Genomic DNA, 16,034 nt, shown 5'->3' with positions numbered 1-16,034 from the left:
ACCCAAGGGATTGTAGTTTGGGCAAAACAGCTATTAAGCCAATTACCAAAAATTATTACTAATCTACTCGAGTCACATATTAGTAGTGTTAATCAAGAAGCTAGATAAAAATAATAAACTAAATAAATTTAACTAAAGCTAAATCTACTCCTAGGTTCATGTATACACTTTTCCTATTCCTTGTTTTGACTACGCGAGTTCCTTTTAGCTTGGATCCAATTTTTAACCTAATTAATTATTGATGTAGAGTTCTAATCAATCAACTAGTCGATACCCTAGCAAGATCTTTTGATCTTCCACTAGAATAATGAGTCAATAAGAACTACTTATCTTCTGACCTCACAGTTCAAACTGGTTTGAGGTTAAGGTATTCACGGATATGTCGTACCAATTTTGGGTTAATTCCCACAAAAATGATTTCCTAGGGTTGCCAAGAATAGTGTTTAAGTTCTTCCTCTCCCAAATAGCTAATCCGCTAAGGAACTTCATCATTCAATCAATTAATTAAGTTAAAGAAATTAAAAGATGCAAAATATGTAGAAAGCATAAATTGATTCTAATCTTTACACAAAAATTCATCTAAAAATGTTAAAGAAAGAGATATAAAGAAGAGAATAAGGAAAAGAGATGCTCATGGGTTTATTGATGAAAGCGTGGTTACGGAACAATCTCCCCTTGCAGAAGTCTCACTTCAGAACAGGATCTTCTGATTACAAGAACATAAAATAATCTAAGTGAAAACTAAGAGTTAAAGAAAAACCTAAGAATCAAAACCCTAAAAATTGTGTGTTTAAATTGATTACAATGACCTTTATATAGGCTAAACTCGGAATATTAAAGTACTTAAATTATCCTTGAAGTCCTTAGAGTTTGATAGGGACAAATACACCTAATTTCCTTAAAAAAATGTAATTAAAACGTGCATGAGTTTTTGGGCTACACAGGGGGTTGGTTGCAACATAGGCCTATAGTGTTGCAACATCAGAGTCTGTGTCGCGACATCGAAGCGTTGTGTCACAACATCGAGAGAAATTTTGCTCCAGAACTTTTTTTTAGCTTCTGTCTTCAATGTTGAGGCATCAGTATCTTGGTGTCGTGACCTAGGCATCAGTTTTGGCCCGAATATGAATCTTTAGCTCCTAATTTGTCCTACAAGACCATGTAACCTTATTTAGATATAAAAAATGTAATAAAAACTACTAGAAAGCATAAATTAATACTTTAAGTATGAAAACCTAAATATATACTAAGATGCTTTGATTTAACTATCAAACAAGCTAAAGTTATGTCTAAAAAGGGTATAAATAATAGTGTAATTCATGGCAGATCACACAAACTTAACACAAAAATGACTTAATTTCTTTTTTCAAACAAACTAGAGTTAGTGAAGATGGATGTAAATAAATACCTCACACCTAAACTCTCCCTCATACTCAACTTTTTGCTTGTCCTCTAGCAAACCAAGTCTAGGCACATAGCATGCACTAAGAAAATGTCACTTGGATTTTATTACTACTAAGAACATGATTGTCAAAATTTAAAGGTATAATAATTCTTATCGCACATGTAACTTAATCTTGATAGTTCGATGCCTTGAAGGTCTTTAAAGTAAATCAATATTAGTTTATAGAGTTACATCACTAACAAATTAGAAATAATTCCCATGACTAAATGTTTAACAATATCACCATTAACATAAAATCAAACAGATATGTAGCAGACACAATCATATGAGTCAAAAACATTCATTAAGTAAAATTGTTAGCAATTCTGGAAGATAATGCACAAAGAACACTTAAGTCACATTGGTCTTCTAGGCTTGTAACGTTCTGAGGTTTAGGACGATATGAGTTCAAAGAAAATATGGCTCAAAATGGTTCAAACACTAGAAATAGTTAGACACATGACATTGTTCCTTCTCTTCATCCTTAACGTCCCATCCAAGCTCACCGCCTTTTGTCTCCCTCTCTCACGTACCTTATCTCTCCATGTAGGAAGATACAATATAATACTAGCAACTATGGTCGACTTAATGAGTCTTAAGGCACTGATGACTGAGTTATCTTAATTTTGTGATTCTTTTTTTTGTCACTTTGACTTTTTACTCCTTTTTCAATTACAGTGCTTTTGTTTCTGTTCTGTACTTTTTCTTCTCATTTTTACTTTTGACGTTTTTCTCGATTATTCTTTGTCATATATTTTTTCCTGACCTATAGTCACTATATCACATTGTTTCTTCCTTTTTCACTTTTTTTTAAACCATCATGATGCATCTACCTAAACCATCAATATCTATGGCTTGATGTCTATTTTGTAATGTATTAAAGGACCAAGGATAAGGAAGAGTCCAAGTTTTCAATTTATGTGTGGTCTTTGGGTTTCAATTTTTGCACGTTCATCAAAAAGGGGTTATTAGGCTCAAATAAGGAGACTAGGGGTTTATAGCATTAAGGTATAGTCATTTGAGAACTGGCTATTCAAATAATGCCTTAAGTCAGTCTTAAGCATCCCACCATACACAATTTCTTTCATGCTTCGAATTAAACCGAATGAATATTAATCAATTGAAACATTCATGCATCTAGGACTATTTATAAGACTTATATCTCATATGGCATCACCAAACATTCGTACTTAGGTATTTCTAATCTTTTATGCAATTTAACTAAGTAACCTAATCGATTCCCCTTAAAAATAATTAAATTATCTCATATCAATAAAAAAATTTCATGCTTGACAGAAATCATTACATGCTTCATTATTGTCAACCACTATTCACAATGTTAATATAATCCAAGCACTATGCAACAAAGTAATAAAATAATTTTAAAAAAATCAACTAAAGCAAAGTAAACACATAAACAAAAACACAAAAACTAATGTTCTACACTTTCCCTCACACTTTAGAACATACACTGCCCTTAACGAAAAATAATTAAAGTGCAAACAAGAAAACTTCCCTATGTAGGCTGGATCCTTGTTGTTATGATAATCTTGGGATTTGTGTGCTCCAAGCGGACGAAAAAAGTACCTAAATATATATACTACGATAAAAGATATGAAATATAATATAAAGAAAATAAGAAGTAAAATAAGAAATGTTAATAATGGATGACAGAACATAAAAATATTCAGATGAACTTGGGCTTTCATGTTGCAAAGTGTGTTTTGTCTAGGATGTCACGACATTAGGGTGCGATGTCGTGACATCGAGCCTAGTTTCTAGCTTCTTCAATCTATTTTTTGTCTGATTTTGTCACTCTATGGTATCTACACCTACTTTGGAAAAAAACTAAACATAAATAAGACTAATAAAATAAAATAAATGAAAAAAATAAAAATGAAACAAAATTTAAAATAGGGAATAGAAGTTCTTTAAAACATTGGTCCGTCGTTTGTTCCTCTGTCGGTGTATATGAACCAACCCCTTTTGTCGCTTCTAATGATGCTGCCTTATTTTTAACTGACGCGACATCCACATTATGAGCCAGTTAGTAACAAATCCAAGCCAACCCCAAATCGTTATTCATGGTATTATTGCCTCAAGCTTCCTTCTCTCTATATTGCGTGAGGTTTTGGTCACTCGAGCTTTGTTGCCCTTTTCAGATGAGAATGAGTAAGACTTATTTATCTCTTCGGTTGATGCCTTTTCTACTATGGCCAGAAGGTGTATTGGCTCTTCTACACCTTATTTTAGAATCAGTTTAAGCTCCATGTTAGTGGTTACTTCTACTTTTTCATTAGCGACTACCTCTATTATTATGTCTGATTCTATGTCAATTGGATCAGAATTCGCTTCGAGTATGTCTAGTTCATCAACACAGTCCCTAATTCCAAACTCTTACTGATTTCCATCATCTAAGTCTGGACGATTGTTGGTAATATAGTGGTCATCATGGTCAGATTTGAGAACATTATGTACGACCTCTTCCCGTGGAGGTAATGCCTCTGATATCTCTCAGAGTATAGCCATCATTTCTGTCATCTTATCTGACATTCTTGATAAAATGTTGGATGTTTCATTGTTAGCTTGGTAGATTTGATCACACTTGGATGGATGTTTGTTTGGCTCATGTATGGTTCCCTCCGGAGACTTACTTTATCTTTGTGGTCATAACTTCCATACGTATCATAAGGTAACTTGTCTAGATGTTTGGGCATATTGTATTCATTGTTATCACTCCACTAGTTTGTCGAAGCACCGTTCAACCAAATTTGTCCTTCATTATTATGCCACTTATGATACCAAAAGGAAGACTCATCTGACTTAGACCCACTATTGTCGTCATTAAATTTATCCATGTGTATATCTATATTTTGGGCTAAAGGTTTTTCGGTCTTAAATATTCCACATGGCCATATCTCTAGTGGATTAAAAAGAGACTCTCTTGGGTATTCGGGCATATCAATATTTTTATCATCTAACTCATACAAAGGTTCATATGAATACCTTTCTTTTCCATATTTACTATAAAAACTCCATTGATCCATCAAATCTCCATCTAACCAACTTGATTCCACATCATTGTAAAAATTATCCCATTTCTTGCCTTCATACCAACTGTAATCATCATTAATTGCACTCATGATTAAATTTGTTTAATCAACAAGGGAAATAATAAAATAATAAAAATAATGAAAAACGAAAATTAAGCTGAAATAATAAATTAATGAAATTACCATACTATTTAACCCGTTCGTCTTTTGACTAATATTATCTGTAAGTAATTGATTCAATAACAATTATCACCGTCGCAATCCCCGAAAATGGCGCCAACAACTTGACCGCCTCCAGACATACTAACGTCCAGAGTGTGAATACTACAATAAAATATAGAAATACGAGGAAATATTCACAAGTATACAGGTTGAGTTGTAATATAATTTTACAGCGAAGCAGGTGAGTCTCCAAGAATTGTACCCAAGGGATTATAGTTAGGGGAAAATACTATTAATCTAATTACCAAAAATAATTACTAATCTACTCGAGTCACATATTAGTAGTGTTAATCAAGAAGCAAGATGATAATAATAAACTAATTAAATTTAACTAATCCTAAATATACTCCTAGGTTCATGTATCAACTTTTCCTATTCCTCGTTTTGACCAAGCGAGTTCCTTTTAGCCTTGATCCAATTGTTTTACCTAATTAATTATTGATGTAGAGTTCTGATCAATCAACTAGTTGATACCCTAATAGGATCTTCTAGTCTGCCTCTAGAATAACGATTTAGCAAGAACTACTTATCTTCCAACCTCATAGTCTAGATTGGTTCGGGGTTAGGGTATTCACGAATAGGCCATACCAATTTTTGGTTAATTCCCACCAAAATGACTTTCTAGGGTTGTCAAGCCTAGGGTTTAAGTTCTTCCTCTCCCAAATAGTTGATCTACGAAGAAACTCTATCATTCAATCAATTAATTAAGTTAAAGTACTTGAAACATGCCAAATATGTAGAAAGCATAAATTGATTCTAATCTTTACACAAACATTCATCTAACAATGTTAGTGAAAGAAATATAAAGAAGAGAATAAGGAAATGAGATGCTTATAGATTTATTGATGAAAGCATAGTTACGAAACAATCTCCCTTCACGGAAGTCTTGCTTTGGAACAGGATCTTCCGATTATAAGAGCATAAAATAACCTAAGTGAAAACTAAGAATGAAAGAAAAACTTAAGAATCAAACCTAAGAATCAAACCCTAAAAATTATTTGTTTAAACTGATTACAATGGCCTTTATATAGGCTAAACTCGGAATATTAAAGTGGCAAAATTATCCTTGAAGTCTTTACAATTTGACAGGGACAAATACCCATAATTTCCCTCCAAAATGTAATTAAAACATGCATGAGTTTTTGGGCTACGCGGGGGGTTGGTTGCAACACAGGCCTGCAGTGTTGCAACATTAGAGTTTGATGTCACGACATTGAAGGGTCATGACATGACACATTTTTTAGTGTTAGTGACTTATTAGGTAGACACGAACCTTAAGTAGGTTTAATTTGTGTATTTAAGTGTACAAGATGCTTAATTCTAGGCCTAATTGATGTAGGAATGTGGGAAGAGTGTTGCACAAGCTTCCCAAGCCATGAAAGCACGACAGGAACTTCCAAGCCCATAAAATGACTTCTATGGCACAGCATGCCTCCTGTGTTGCAACATAGCAGCCCTATGTTGAGATGTAGCATCTTCTATGTTGAGACATAGCCTGAACATGAGTCACAAGTAATGATGACATCTGTGGCCGTTTTTTAAAAGATTTTAAGATATTGTTTGATATTTCATATTTATTAGTATCGGGGGCATATCAGGCCTAAAGTGCATCTTTTTTAGCCTATAAATAAAAGGTCTCTGTGCACAAATTAGGGCATTGATCTGCCACAAATTGATGTGTTAAATTGGGCCCCGTTTGTCAGTTAATGAGCTTGCTTTCAAGTTTTTTAGTGTTCTTTTAGTAGTTTTATGTAATTTTAGTTTTTATAAATATATTTGTGACATTGCCTCTTTTTTTCTTATTTTTCGATCCAAAATGGCCAATTGCGTCATTGGGGAATCTAATGGTTGATTGAATGTTTTAGGGAGCCATACGAGACCCGAACATGAGTGAAAACATTTCCTAGAAGAAGGGTATCACGACATCGAAGCATGGAAGTCGCAACACCTCAGACATACCCGAATTGAAGAAGAAAAGGAACCATTTACAGTGATATATCGATACCAAACCCTGTGTATCACGACTTCCACCTGAAGCACCCCGTGTTGGATACTATTGACGATATCGCGATATCTTACCTTAGGTATCGCTATATCCCTGTCGTGTGGAGACAAAAAATTACATTAGGGGCAAAGTTTGTCCACTCGAAGCACCAGTTAAAAGCCAATGTTCAAGGACAATTTAGGCAACATTTTTGGGTTAGAAAACATCTTTTAAAAGCCACTCTTGGCTAAGACAAAAGGAAGGTTGTAGCATTAGGTTAGAAAGCTCTTTAATTTTAGGGTTTCTTTTATCTTTTAGCTTAGGAGTAGGGTAGTTCTCTTCTTTATAGTTCTAGGGTTTTAGTTTATGTTTCTTTTTTATTTTACTTAGTTTTATTTACATGTTAAAGACTTTAAATTTAGTTGTAATCACTCTTTAATATTTTAGTTAATGCTATTTGATTTTTCTTTCTTTTCATTTGTTAAAGCTATCATCTTTAGTGTTCTTGTTTCTTTATCTTTGTGCTAGTTGCTTTTCATTTAAGTTTATTAAGTTAAAAAATCAAAGCTTTCATCTTTTTGTTCAAGTTTATGTTAATGGTTTCAATAGTTGTTTCTTTCATGTTTGTTAGATTTAATATGGTAATAAGTAGCTAAACTTAAAAAGGGGGTTTGGTTGATGGAGATGTGGGTAAGCTGATTTTTGGACCAAGGACTGAATCGTAATAAATTAGACTACATTGAATAGGACTAAAAACTTAAGAAGTGATGCCCCTAAGGGAATATCTAGGTAAGTGAGACCAAAAGGTAATCTTATTGCGCACCCGCTCATTAGTCCCGGATTAACTGGTGAGATCAGAAGATAAATCAAATTAATTCGTCTAAGTTGGTAAAATTGAGATCGAAATATAAAATGAAGCCACTTAGTAATTTAAGTGATTTAAGTCTCTTGTTCAAGGACCGGTGGACCACATCAAAATCAACCAACCACCATTAGTTATTTATTGGATAATTTCTTAGTTTTATACTCTATTCAATTTAGTCCTTAGAATAGTTAATTTAGAAATTAGTGTTAAAAATATATGTTTATGCCTTGTCATACTATACAAATTAGTGAGTAGCTAGCTAGACTCCTTTCTTGTATGTATTTTTGAATAGAAATCATTAAATCACCGACACCTTTGGGTTCGATCCTTGGAATATTTCGATGTTCCATTGTAACACTATAAATATTACAATTGACACTATACACTTGTAGTAAAATCGAGATTTAAAAATAGTTTTATAAATTTGGTGGTTTAATGCACACTCGCGTAGCCAGTCAAGCATCCATCCATAAAAAAAAATTCAGATAGAAAATTTTTCTTATTCAATTTTCTTTGTATTTTCTTTTTATGTCCGCTTAGTCGGAACTTTTCTATTTTTATTTGAAGACATTTGCGAGCTGGGATTGCTCCAGAACCACGCTTATATTTATTCATGAGCTTTCTTGTAACACCTCCAACCTGATCCGATTTTCTGAATCTGAGTCTTAGGGATTACCACGCGAATACATACAAAACTTATTCTACTTATACAATTTCAAAATTTATTTCAACATAACCACAGCGACTCAAACTAAATTACTTATGTATATGCAATAAGCAATTACAATTGCAGCACATGGTAATTAGTTACAAATATATCTAACTTGAAATCCTAATCTAATACAGTTATCCCAACTATGGGTATTTGGGTAACCTTCAGACTTGAAACACACCACCAAAGTTGTTTTATATGCATAATAGTCTGATTCGCCACTCCCTTGGCGTAGTCCTAGTACTGTCCCTCCTAGTGTAGAATCTCATTCAACCTGAAACAATAAGTATAACTGATCTGCCATAAATCATGCTATTATTTAATCCCATTTTACACATAATTATAGCTTGTTTAATAGTAAATCAAAGCATTTTAGTATATATTTAGGTTGTTATACTTAAAGTAGTAATTTATGCTTTCTAGTTATTTTATTACATTTTATAATAAGGTTACATGGTCTAGTAGGTCAAGTCGGGAGCTAAAGATGCTTATTTGGGACAAAACTAATGTCTATGTCGCAACACCAAGATACTGATGTATCAACGTGTAACAACCCATTTTTAGTAGTGTCGAAAATAGTGTTTTCTGGACTACAAACCCGACGAGTAAGTTCATATTAATTATTTTTTAATTTGTATGAGTCAACTATAATTGATATTAAGTTTTAACTTGGTGAATTTCAGTTAATTGATTAATAATTAAGTGTAAGTGGTTGTCCTAAAAGTCAAGTGGTTTCAAAAAATGAGATATCGAAATCTCATTTTTTAAAACCGAGGCCGTAAATATTTTTTATTAAATATTTATGGAGATATTATTTTTATATGAAAGTTCAGTTTAGATAATTTTATTATTTAGATAGTTGATTAATTAAAAAGGATTAAATCGTTAAAGTCGTAAAACTTAATTGCTATTGAATTATAATGGTTAAATGGATCAAATAACTTAAGTGGAAGGTTTTATATGGAAATTATACCATTCCTATTTAGCATGGACGGTTAAGGCATGGAAAATGCTAAAATTCTATGTTTAATTAAAGGGCAAACTTGTAATTAAATAAATAAAACTTAAATAAATAAAATAAAAATAAGGTATCATCTTCTTTAATTTTTCTTACCATCGAAAATGGAATTTGGAAACACCATCGAAGGTCTTGAGCTTCGGCGATGGCAATTCCTTTTGCATGGTTTGAATTCTTAGTCTGTTTCTTATAATTTTTATATTCTTGAGATCGTCGCAACTAGGTTCAGTTAACTTGAACCTTCTTTTTCGAAACTATTAAAGATTGTGGATTTTACCATTAATGAATTTTAGTTGTTCTTGATGTTAATTGTAAATTCGTAGTTTTAGTTGTTGATTAAGATTATTTTATAAAGTGATTTTTGTTAGTTTTAATTAAACGACTCAATTTTTAAAATATTAAAATTCATAGGGAATTCTTGTGAATTTTGAATACTTCTCAGCTGTATTTGTATAAAGAAAAATTCTGTTAACATGATGAATTAAGAAATTTTGATAAATATGGAATTTTGTGTTTAGGGACTAAATTGTGAGAAATGTAAAAGTTTAGGGAAAATGTGCAAATAATAAAAATTAAGGGTCATAGGCACAAAATGAGTTGGAATATTTATTTTAATATGATACATTGAATTTAATCATTATATAGATCGAAAAAAATCAAATCGTACAGAGGTTAAACGGGAAAAAGGGAAAATTTCAGATTAGTCCCTACGAGTTAACCGAAAACATAATTTAGGTAAGTTCATATAATTATTGAATAATTTTATATGTTTATAAATTATATTATTTCTCTACTTGTTTAATTATGAATGGTGTTGACTGAATATTTAGTAATGAAAATTAATTATGAATTGCATATATTTATGTATAAATTAAAAGTGAACTATTCGAAAATTGAGAAATGGTTGTGAAATATGAAAGATATTATATCTGAATGGATGAAATAACTATACAGTATGTGTACAAATATTGTTGAAGTGCCTCTGGTTTTGTTAATGTGATGAACTAAACTGAAATGCTTGTTTGAACGTAGTAAATGATTAGAATACGATTGAAATACCAATAGGATTAGAATGTGCGCTTATACGAGTATGCACTTCGGTGCCCCTGTTTGCACTTTGGTGCCTCTGATTGCACATTTGTGCCTCTGTCTACACTTCGGTACCTCTGTTATGTATCTTTGATGCCTTCTGTATGGTGTAGTTACTGGAGTACCCGAGTCATGTTGCTATAGTTCATAGAGTTTTGAAAATATGTGTTTAATGTTGAAATATTGATGAATACCATTTGAATATTGTATCATGAATGATTTTAGAATATGTTTCATATTGTTGATTATGTGGTTAGATATATATATTTATATATACAAATATGAATTAGTTTAGATTGAATTATAATAGTACAAGAAGCATATGATGAACCATTTTCAATACTAATCCTGTAGGTGCCTCGTATGATCAATCTATTTATTTAGTTTTCACATTGTTTAATGAAAGCAAGTGATTTGGGGATGATATGTTAATATGAAAATTTGAAATGAAATGTGATTTACAGAATGATTGTGTGTTAAATTTGAAAATGATATGGTAAGATGAAATGTTTAAGTGAAATGGTTATATGAAATGCTTATATGGAAGCATTTATATATGTATATATGAAATGGTTATATGAATTGTTTATATTTAAATATTTATAAGATTATAAATATAGAAAAAGGGACGTCTGAAATGAGTATTTGAATTTATATTTATATATATATGAAATGCTACACCAATTAACCATGTGAGGTGGTGTCTATAAGAAACACAAGTTAGCTTATGATATAATGAAATTAGGCTTGGTTTTTTAACTTAAAATGTTCTGTATGTTAAGTTGCCTTTGTACAAACTTACTAAGCATTATTGCTTACGTTAGTTATTTTCTTTTCTTGTAGTTCATTAGAAAACTCGATCGGTTGGAATCTCGTTGGAACACCATCACATTATCCATTCGTTAAATTGGTAGTTCTTGGTTATTTTGATTATCGGTTATAAATGGCATGTAATAGGAGTTTATTTTGTTTTATTTATAAATGTGATGTGGTTTAAGTTTATTTGCCTAAATGACTTGATGTTGGCATATAAATGTATATATGTAAATATGGGTTTCGGTCTCTTGTGAATGTCTTGTGGTTTAGATGGTTTTTGGTACTTTGGATAGGTTTTTACTTTGTATGTTTTATGTTGGTTATTTGTGAAGTTTATTAACTAGAATGGTTCTTTTCTTTAAATAGTTATAAATACATGTAATTATGTATGGGTAATTTGTTTTGGCTTGGTAAACCTAGTGATAAGTATATGGTTATAATGTTTGGTTTGGTAATTTGATGTGTATGTTTCAAATTTGGTCATTTTAGGTGAAGTTTGGGTGAGAATGGATGAACTATGATATGTGCTTTATATAGTTAACTTGTTGTTTTGAATGTCTATTAAATGTGGTGTCAATGAGGGCACATTGATTAGTTATTTAGGTGTTTGAATGGATAAAATTATTTTCTTTTGTGATTAGGTAAATTTTTGACATGAAATGAATTTGTTAAGTTGAGATTTTTACCATTATTGAGATAAGTATCGATACTTTGGCATTTCGTATCAATACTTGACCAAATGAACAGTACCCAAACAAAATAGAATGCCAAAATGGTATCGATTTTTGATTGAGTATCGATACTTTTTCATAAAATATTGATATCATCACCTAATTATCGATACCATTATTTTAGAAAGAAAGCATAATTGAATTTTGGTATCGATTTTTCTAAAAGGTACGGATTGGGTATCGATACCAACTACAGAACTTTCATTTTATCTTTAAAACATAATTTTTTGTTGTGATTTAATTCTTGTTTAATCCTAATATGTTTTTAGAGCCTCGTAAGCCCGATTTAAGGCCTTAAGAGTACTTGTATTATGAATGGAACTATTTATTGTATGTTTTTTTATATTATTTTAATAACTATTCTAAAATGAAGTGAAATGTCTTATTTTGCTTGGTAACACTTGTAACCTTAATCCAGTAACGGAGACGGGTTAGGGGTGTTACACAATGTCTAAGGCAGAAGCTAAAAACGAGTTATAGAGCAAAACTGCCTTCGATGTCGTGACATAGCCCTCCTATGTCGTGACATACTACCTGCGCAACCCAAAATTCCTACACGTTTTAACTATGTTTTGGAGGTAAATTAGGCGTATTTATCCTAATCGAACTCTAAGGACTTCAAGGATAATTTAGACACTTTAATATTCCAAGTTGAGCATATATAAAGACCATTGTAATCAGGTTAAACAAAAAATTTTAGGTTTTTTCTTCTTATGTTCTTCTTTCATTCTTAGTTTTTACTTAGGTTGTTTTATGTTCTTGTAATCTGAAGGTCCTATTCGAAGTAAGAATTTCGTGAGGGGAGATTGTGTCAAAACCATGCTTTCTACATATTTTTCATGTTTCAATTGCTTTAACTTAATTAATTGCTTGAATGATAGAGTTTCTTTGCAAATCAGCTATTTGGGAAGGAAGAACATGAAACAAACCCTAGGCCTGACAAACTTAGGAAGTCATTTAGGTGGGAATTAAACCAAAATTGGTATGACCTATTCGTGAACACCTTAACCCCGAAATAGTCTGAACTATGAGGTCGAAAGATAAGTAGTTATTGCTAACTCGTTATTCTAGTGGAAGATCGGAAGGTCCTGCTAGGGAATCGACTAGTTGATTGATTAAAACCCTACTTCAATAATTAATTAAGTGAAACAATTGGATCTAGGCTACAAGGAACTCGCGCTGTCAAAACAAGGAATAGGAAAGACCAATACAGGAATATAGGAGTAGATTTATGTTTAGTTAAATTTATTTAGTTATTATTATTATCAACTTGATTCTTGATTAACACAACTAATTCATGACTTGAGTAGATTAGTAATTATTTCCTGTAATTGGCTTGATAATAGTTTTACCCAAACTGCAATCCCTTGGGTACGATCCTCGGAGTACTCACCTACTTCGTTGTAAAACCTATATTACAACTCGACATGTACACTTGCAGATACTGCCTCGTAACTCTTTATTTTATTGCAATATTCACACTCTGGACAATAGTACGTCTGGAGGCGGTCAATAACTCCTGTAAGTTCACAAAAACTCGGTGAGAATTAATCACTTATACCTTGTTCGTGGTTTCTTTAAAGTGCCAGATAGTTTATCACTTCCAACTTCTCTTCTTTGAACATCAAATGTCTGTCACAAGGAGCATCACAAAAATCGCACAACATATTCTTTCCTTCTATCTGCTATATTGTAGTCTTAATCCATTATCGTCATGTGCCATTAATCTCGTTCTCTCAAGAATCTCTTTCAATTCATCTTGATCATGGTTCCCTGCCTGTATTCTTGCAAACCGATGTTCAGAATTGTTTGTCATACCTAATGTTAACTTTCACTATTTACAGATAGATGCCCTTCTTCAAGTTATCAGACACAACCTTTTTAGATTTTTTTTTCTTTCAATGAGAGTTCATCCATCCCACTATCTCTTCAATTGTTCCTTAATTTATTTGGTCCTTTATCAGTATCCTTTGCATAGCAAGGAATTCAAAACTTCATTAGTATACTTAAGTTCAACCCAGGCTAATCTTTATAGTTACAACTTATTGACGGACCCTATTTGAATGTTCATATTTCAACTTATATTCAGAGAATATTCTCAATGATATTCCCATTTCTTCCCTTCAGATCATCATCTTCAGTCATGTCTTAATCTGGTCATGCACTTACCATATAATCAATAGATATTTTGAATCATTCTAATTCCATTGCTCATATTTAATAGCCCAACTAAACACATTACAGCTATATATAGAACCTGCCACATGGGTTATCCATTAGAATATGCTTTTAAGGCCTATTGATTATTTTCCCACCTCGATGATTAAACACATACCTACATCCCAGTCCCTTATACACTGACATGATTCATACCAGACATTTCTGATCCCTAATCATACAACCCTTAAAACTCATGCTTCACATACTAGACACATTAATGTAGATGTACTTCAACATAATACATACCTATACGCAACTTAACATGCAATTCAAACTCATCTAATCTCTTATGTAGCATACATACTCACTTCTTCAATATTTTATATACTCTTCACGATTACAAGAATATATATCATAAAAATACCTTGATGGATACTTAGCAACCTTGTACGAACTCTTGTATGCCAACTATTATTCTGCATCATTAATTTTGGCAGTTACCACCACAACCACATCCTTCTCTTAGAAATCCATTCAAACGTTTCGTAAATTTCTGTCATAATAATAATTTCTTAATAGCACGTATCCTCATAATCGACTTCCAAAAACCCATGCCTTAAGCCATACTCTTTTTTTTCAAACAATCATTCGCTGACATTTACTTTGGGCAGATATATATGTATTCGACGAATACTTTCGTTGAATTGAATGCCTTCAAAATGACACTCAAACATACTTTGATTCTATACCACACCTATTAATACTGACAAGACACTGTTTGGACCATTTAGATAAATTTCATGTCAATTTCTTCAAAGATACTTAAATTCAGATTACCCATTTTAGGAGAGGTCATTACAACCCAGACAACTGTGACTTGATAGATTCCAAATAACTCTAATTCAGCCATTCATCATAATATAGGCAACTCTCAATGACAGATCCTTAAACCTTACACAATTACAAAAATATATCTAACGATTTCAGCTCATCTTGATGAATACCTTTACCATCTTGCAACTACACAGTTCTTTTCGATAACTTATTCGATTAATTCACACGTCTTACTCAACCCTTGACCTTGAGCATAGTAATACTTTACCTCAACTATACTTATTACAAAGCTATTTGATTCATTCATATCTTACCAGGAATACTTGTATGTAAATCTTACCAGACATTCAAGATAGATCACACCATTCAGGCCAAACAAAACATACCATCATTTCATATACTGCCATTGGCCATGACCTCATGGTCTTACATATACATTCATGTATCGCAATCTTTCATTTCGATTCTTATGTCGAAGGCTACACCGTGAATCATTCCTATCATATCATTTCATTTTCTTTGCTGCCATGGGACTTAAACTCATGGACTTGCACACATATCATATATCACGATCGGGCAATTCATTCATTAATTTACTACAAGCTATGCCATAAGTGCTTTCGATCATAAGATGCGAGGGGTCAAAACCACATCGTCTTTCATTTCGTTCATGTTGTGACTTGCCAATCTGGTTAGCAATAAATGCCCTATCAAAGGCTACACAGGGAGAACATAACGATGGTGTTCAGTTACCCAAACTCGTTCACATGCCAGATAATTTCTTACCTTTAGTTCTCAAAATATACTTAAATAATTATATTAATATCAATCATTCTTGACCTAAAATTATTCTTACAATCTTATACATGTTGCCTTCTTTTTGTACTTTTCATTATTTTTTATTTGCATTATGATCATGTTCATAGTAAAGACTCACTTGGAAACTTACTTATAGCAACTTGAACGGCAGATCCAAACACTTGAATTACAATCAGCAGCAATCATTTCTCAAAGAACATAGAAACATCATCAAAACCCATTCACATACATTTTACCATCTTTTTATCAGACATTGACAACCTTATACAAATTCCTTTTTTCTTTAA

Source organism: Gossypium hirsutum, chromosome D08 (genome assembly GCF_007990345.1).
Source record: "Gossypium hirsutum isolate 1008001.06 chromosome D08, Gossypium_hirsutum_v2.1, whole genome shotgun sequence".
NCBI classification, from domain to species: domain Eukaryota; kingdom Viridiplantae; phylum Streptophyta; class Magnoliopsida; order Malvales; family Malvaceae; genus Gossypium; species Gossypium hirsutum.
The sequence above is the reverse complement of the archived record's forward strand: the minus strand, read 5'-3'. Positions refer to the sequence as shown.